Below are 6,000 nucleotides of genomic sequence, written 5' to 3' on the forward strand. Positions count from 1 at the left end.
GGATCAGGGTCCATAGTTCACTAGTGGTGTCTCTCCAATAAGATAAATAGCATGTTGGGTGAACAAATTACAGTTGGGCAATTGACAAATAGAGAGGGCATAACAATGCACATACATATCATGATGACTACTATGAGATTTACTTAGGGCATTACGACAAAGAACATAGACCGCTATCCGAGCATGCATCTATGCCTAAAAAGTCCACCTTCGGGTTAGCATCCGCACCCCTTCCAGTATTAAGTTGCAAACAACAGACAATTGCATTAAGTACTGTGCGTAATGTAATCAATACAAATATCCTTAGACAAAGCATTGATGTTTTATCCCTAGTGGAAACAGCATATCCACAACCTTAGAACTTTCTTTCACTGTCTCAGATTCAATGGAGGCATGAACCCACTATCGAGCATAAATACTCCCTCTTGGAGTCACAAGTATCAACTTGGCCAGAGCCTCTACTAGCAACAGAGAGCATGCAAGAACATAAATAACACATATATGATAGATCGATAATCAACTTGACATAGTATTCCATATTCATCGGATCCCAACAAACACAACATGTAGCATTACAAATAGATGATCTTGATCATGATAGGCAGCTCACAAGATCTAAACATGATAGCACAAGAGGAGAAGACAACCATCTAGCTACTGCTATGGACCCATAGTCCAAGGATGAACTACTCACGCATCAGTCCGGAGGCGGGCATGGTGATGTAGAGCCCTCCGGTGATGATTCCCCTCTCCGGCAGGGTGCCGGAGGCGATCTTCAGAACCCCCCGAGATGGGATTGGCGGCGGCGGCGTCTCAGTAACTTTTCTCGTATCATGGCTCTCGGTGATAGGGTTTTCGCGATGGAAGGAATAAATAGGCGAAGGGGCAGAGTCGGGGGGCGCCCGAGGGGCCCACCCCATATGGCGGCGCGGCCAGGGGTTTGGTCGCGCCACCCTATGGTGTGGCCGCCTCGCGTCCCCTCTTCGTCTCCTCTTCGGTGTACTGGAAGGCTCCGTGGAAAATAATTAAGACCGTGGGCTTTTGTTTCGTCCAATTCCGAGAATATTGCCTGTGTAGGATTTCTGAAACCAAAAACAGCAGAAAACAGGAACTGGCGCTTCGGCATCTTGTTAATAGGTTAGTGCCGGAAAATGCATCAAAATGCTGTAAAGTGTATATAAAACATGTGAGTATTGTCATATAACTAGCATGGAACATAAGAAATTATAGATACGTTTGAGACGTATCAAGGCGTCCACGGCTGCCAATAATGGCGTCGCATTCCTCTCAGCCTTGGCCTTCTTGTTGCCAATGGGGCGCCCGGTGGAGGCGCCGGCTGGATCGACCGGCCCATCTTCCCCGTCCTTCAATAGAGTGTGGAGGAGGTCGTCCCATTTCTTGCAACCTTGGAGTTTGTTGTAGCAATGCATGAAGGGGAAGTCTTTGTCCTCGTGTTGGTGCTTGTACATTTCGAGAGCATGGAGCATCTAACAATATATGATGTATAACAAGATGGTTCATCAATTCATATGTAACAACATGGATCATCATTTCATATGTAACAACAAAGATCATCAATTCATATGTAACAACATGGATCATCAATTCATATGTAACAACATGGATCATCAAATAAGATAGGCGTAGAGCACACCCAATCCACCATCGTCTTGCTGCTCTCCTTCTAGTTCTTAAACTTCTCATAGTAGCCATGGAACTTGCTACACGACCCCTTGATAAAGTTCCAACGGTGAGAGAGGGCGCCCTCGTTCCGGTTCATCTCTATGGTGGCGTAATCACCATATCTTCTTCTCGTTGAAGCAATCGAGAATGCGCTCGTAGTACTTGCCCCCGGTTTGGTTTGCGCTGGTGATGGGGCAAAAGCTCACTTGCTTCCACGCCTCGATGAGGCATTCATCCTCCAAGGACCTCCACCTCGGGCCACGAGTGCCGGTGGAACGCCTGCGCGTCGTGTTCATGGTCATGGTCATGCCGGTGTCGGACACGCCGGATGCGCTGCCGAACACCGGTGGGTGTGCCTGCCGTGGTCGGCAAAGAGGTGGCGGGGAAGGCCGGTGCCGTCTGTCACGTGGCCCTCGGTGCGGCGCAGGTCAGGCGATGAGTTTAGGTCGGGGAAGCGGAAGGCGCCGCTGCCCCGAGCCGCTGAATCCGGCGAGAACGGTGCGTTGTTATTGACGGTCATGTCGCTGTCCCCGCACTCGGGGGAGTAGCGGGTGCGGCCATCCATCTGCGACAGCCACATCTGCAAGATCGACGGCACGTCCGCCGTGTACCCCGCGTAGTAACCCGGTGACGACGGGGAGCTCGAGATGATGTTGAGGCCGCCGCCCAAGCTCAGACATGCTTCCGCAGAGGCCGCCGCTTTCGCTGCGTCGGAGGCGGGACGCGGCGCCTCCTGCGGTCGTCCGTGATGCAGGAGCGGCGTTCGATCTCCCTGTCTCACTCCTCCTGTGACATGGTCGCCGGCGTCTTCTTCGGCACGACGGTACGCGTCTTTGGCGGCGCCTTGGTCGGCGGCTTCGCTGCCTTCACCGGAGCCTTTCTCTTCGGCGGCATGGCGCGGCGGCGAGGGTTTTTCGGGTTGGAGCTGGATGGGAGATGGAGCGGCAAAGAGGACGGGGTTTTGGGGGAGAAGATGTATATTTTGCCGTTGTGTGGCTGACAGGCGGGTCCCACGCCCAAAATTTTCAGCCTCGCGAGGCGTCGGCGCGCCCGATTCGCACCCTTGGCGAAGGGGCCGGCACGGGGTTGCCGGCGCTTCTATTGGGCTCGAAAAATCGCCGGGCCATTTAAGGCGCGCCGATGCGAGTCTATTTTCGCTCCCGGCCCCCAAAAAGCTATCGGGACCGCTATCGTGGGTGCCGGTGGAGATGCTCTAATTGAAATATTTATATATACGAACCAAGATCTGACTAGTATTGCAAAAAAAATTCTCGTGTTAGTCACCAGTTAATCAGTTCTTGAATATCAATGTCGATTCTAAAGCGAAGATGCATCACTTAGTCGTTTTTGCGTCTTTACTGTTAGATTCCGTGGGCAAAGATGCACGGCCATTAACAAACATGATTATCTAATCGGGTGCTGTTTTGTGTATAATTTTTTTTGAGGGTCAAACAGTGGGAAAAATCCCCACTGCAATTTTTATTAAAATATAAAAAATTTACATGTGTACAAGGTGTACAAATAAAGGAAAAGAAAAGAAAAAAGAGAAAGAAAGAAAGAAAGAAAGAAAGAAAGAAAGAAAACTAGTCTAAACCATCATCTGAAAAGTTGAACCCAGACTTTGAATTGTGCATCCGATTTCTTTTTCATTCTATAGGCAAGCAAATGAAGCTCTTGCTTGAGCACTGTTTTCCAAGCACCTATCGAAGGTATTTGGCCTTCAAAGATCTTCCTGTTTCTGACAATCCATATGGACCAGGATGCCAACATAATAATCTCAACAGCAAATGGCACATTTAATTTGTCCTTGATGTCATAAAAAGCTTCAACACTTATTGTTGAGTGGAAAGCCGAGGACAGAGAATATTCCAACATTCCTGAGCAAAGGGACAGCTCCAGAAGAGATGTGCTAGCGTTTCCTCTTGATTGCATTGAAGAGTAGCACAATTATAAGACTGTAAATAGCAATTTTTCCTCCTTAGAAGATTCCTTGTATTTAATCGATCGTGCAAAAGCAACCAGAAGAAGAATTGGTGTTTTGGTTGGCAAGAAGATTCCCATATCCAAGTAAAGAATTGAGGTGCATGCTGTACTCCATTCAAGAATTTGTATGCATTAACTGTAGAGAATTTGTCAGATCCCCAAATGTAGTACCAAGAATCAGAGACATGTTGATGGTTCTCAAATTGTATAGAGTCACATAAAATCTCTAGTTCTTCAAACTCAGCAAAAGCTTGTTGAGAAAGAGGAATATGGAACAAGTCTTGGAGATACTCCATCTGCATCACTTTGCTGACAGAGAGATCGGTTTTTTTAGCAAAGGTTAAGAGATGTGGAAATTTCTCATGTAGACAAGCATCTCCCCACAGGTCTGTCCAAAACAGAGCACTTTTTCCATTTCCTAATTTACATCTAGCCATGGCTTTATATGCATCAATGAGCTTCAAATGAGATTTTCACCAAAAGAATCCTTCTAATTTAATACCAGGTGGCCTGTCTTCATCATAATAAGTGTCTCTAATGAGATTTACCCAAGGAATATCTAAATTGTTGTAAAATTTGTCCGAATTCTTGAGCAGCAGAGCTTTATTTTGTACATCCAGATTCAGTACTCCCAAACCCCCTTGATCTTCAGGCCTGCATATCTTTTTCCAAGAGACTAAAGCATTCCCTTTTGCTTGCACATCTGTAGTTTTTTTCCTCCAAAGACAATGCCTCATATACTTAATGACCTAATCTTTGATTGTAATAGGTACACATATAGAATATGGGAAGTGAAGCTAGCACTGATTTGACAAGATGTAGTTTTCCTCCATAGTTTAGAAAATCTGCAATGCCACCTAGCCTTGTTTGAACTCTTTGTATCATTGGTAGGAAGCATTCAAGAGATGGTTTTGTGATGCTAAGTGGAAGACCCAAATAAGTGAAAGGAAGAGATCCAACTCTACAATTTAAAGTGGCAGCAAAGTGAGCCAATCTCTCTGCAGACATATTGATGGGCATCATACTTGACTTCTGATAGTTCACTTTAAGTCCAGTAGATACAGCAAAAGAATGTAGAATAGCTTTGAGGCAAAGAAGTTGTTGGGCATTTGCTTTCATTACAAGGAGTGTGTCATCAGCATATTGAATCACAGGGAAGTCTGGACAAGGTGTGCAGGGTATGGGTTTTGAGAGAAGGTTTTGCACCGTAGCTTTGTTCAAAATAGATTGAAGGAAATCAGTAGCCAACACAAATATCAGTGGAGATAAAGGATCTCCCTGTCTTACCCCTCTTTTGCAATAGAACTTCTTTCCAGGGACTCCATTTAACATGACAGCAGAAGTCCCAGAGGTGAGAATCATTGAAATCCACTTTATCCACTTATCACCAAAACCTTTTTCTTTGAGAATTTGAAGAATTGTTGAATGTTCAATCTTATCAAATGCTTTCTCGAAGTCCAGCTTCAAGATTAAAATCTCTTCTTTTGACTGATGACATTGGTAGAGATATTCAAAAGCCCAACCAAGACAGTCTTGTATAGATCTTTTCTTTAGAAACCCATATTGATTTTTGTGCACTAAAGAAAGGATGATATCCTGAAGTCTATTAGCAAGCAATTTTGTGATGATCTTTAGCACATAATTCAGCAACGAGATGGCCCTAAAATCTCCTGGAGTGCTGGGGTTATCTATCTTTGGTATCAAGGTGATAAAGGAAGAGTTTATACTCTCCAGTGTAATATTCCCAGCATGGAAGTCACAGAGCAGTTTCTTAACATCTGAAGCAATAATGGACCAACAATTTTTAATAAATTCATTGTTAAAACCATCAGGCCTAGGAGACTTGTCATTTGGCAAATTCTTGACAACATCCTCTATTTCCTTGTCTGAGAAAGGTGCTTGCAAAGTGTTGTTCATGTCCTCAGAAACAGTTGACTCAATGAAATCTTGGAGGTTAAATTGCATAGCAGGGTTATCAGTCTGGCCCATTCTGTCTTTGAAAGCTTGCCACAGAATAGATGCTTTGCCTTCATGATCAGCAATCTCAACTTGGTCTGAATTTTGTAACACTGAAATGTAATTATGCCTGTAATTGATAGTTGCCTTAGAGTGAAAGAATTTTGTGTTTGCATCTCTGATGCGTGCAATCGACACGTCCGTTGGGAACCCCAAGAGGAAGGTGTGATGCGTACAGTAGCAAGTTTTCCCTCAGAAAGAAACCAAGGTTTATCGAACCAGGAGGAGCCAAGAAGCACGTTGAAGGTTGATGGCGGCGGGATGTAGTGCGGCGCAACACCGGGGATTCCGGCGCCAACGTGGAACCTGCACAACACA

At 45.4% G+C, this 6,000-nt stretch overlaps 1 pseudogene; it reads right to left on the reverse strand.

Annotated features, from left to right (window-relative positions):
- Positions 1–5,655, reverse strand: part of LOC124671040 — a 54,289-nt pseudogene extending 48,634 nt beyond the window's left edge.
- Between the last annotated feature and the right edge of the window lie 345 nt (positions 5,656–6,000).

The sequence above is a fragment of the Lolium rigidum genome, chromosome 7, assembly GCF_022539505.1.
Source record: "Lolium rigidum isolate FL_2022 chromosome 7, APGP_CSIRO_Lrig_0.1, whole genome shotgun sequence".
NCBI classification, from domain to species: domain Eukaryota; kingdom Viridiplantae; phylum Streptophyta; class Magnoliopsida; order Poales; family Poaceae; genus Lolium; species Lolium rigidum.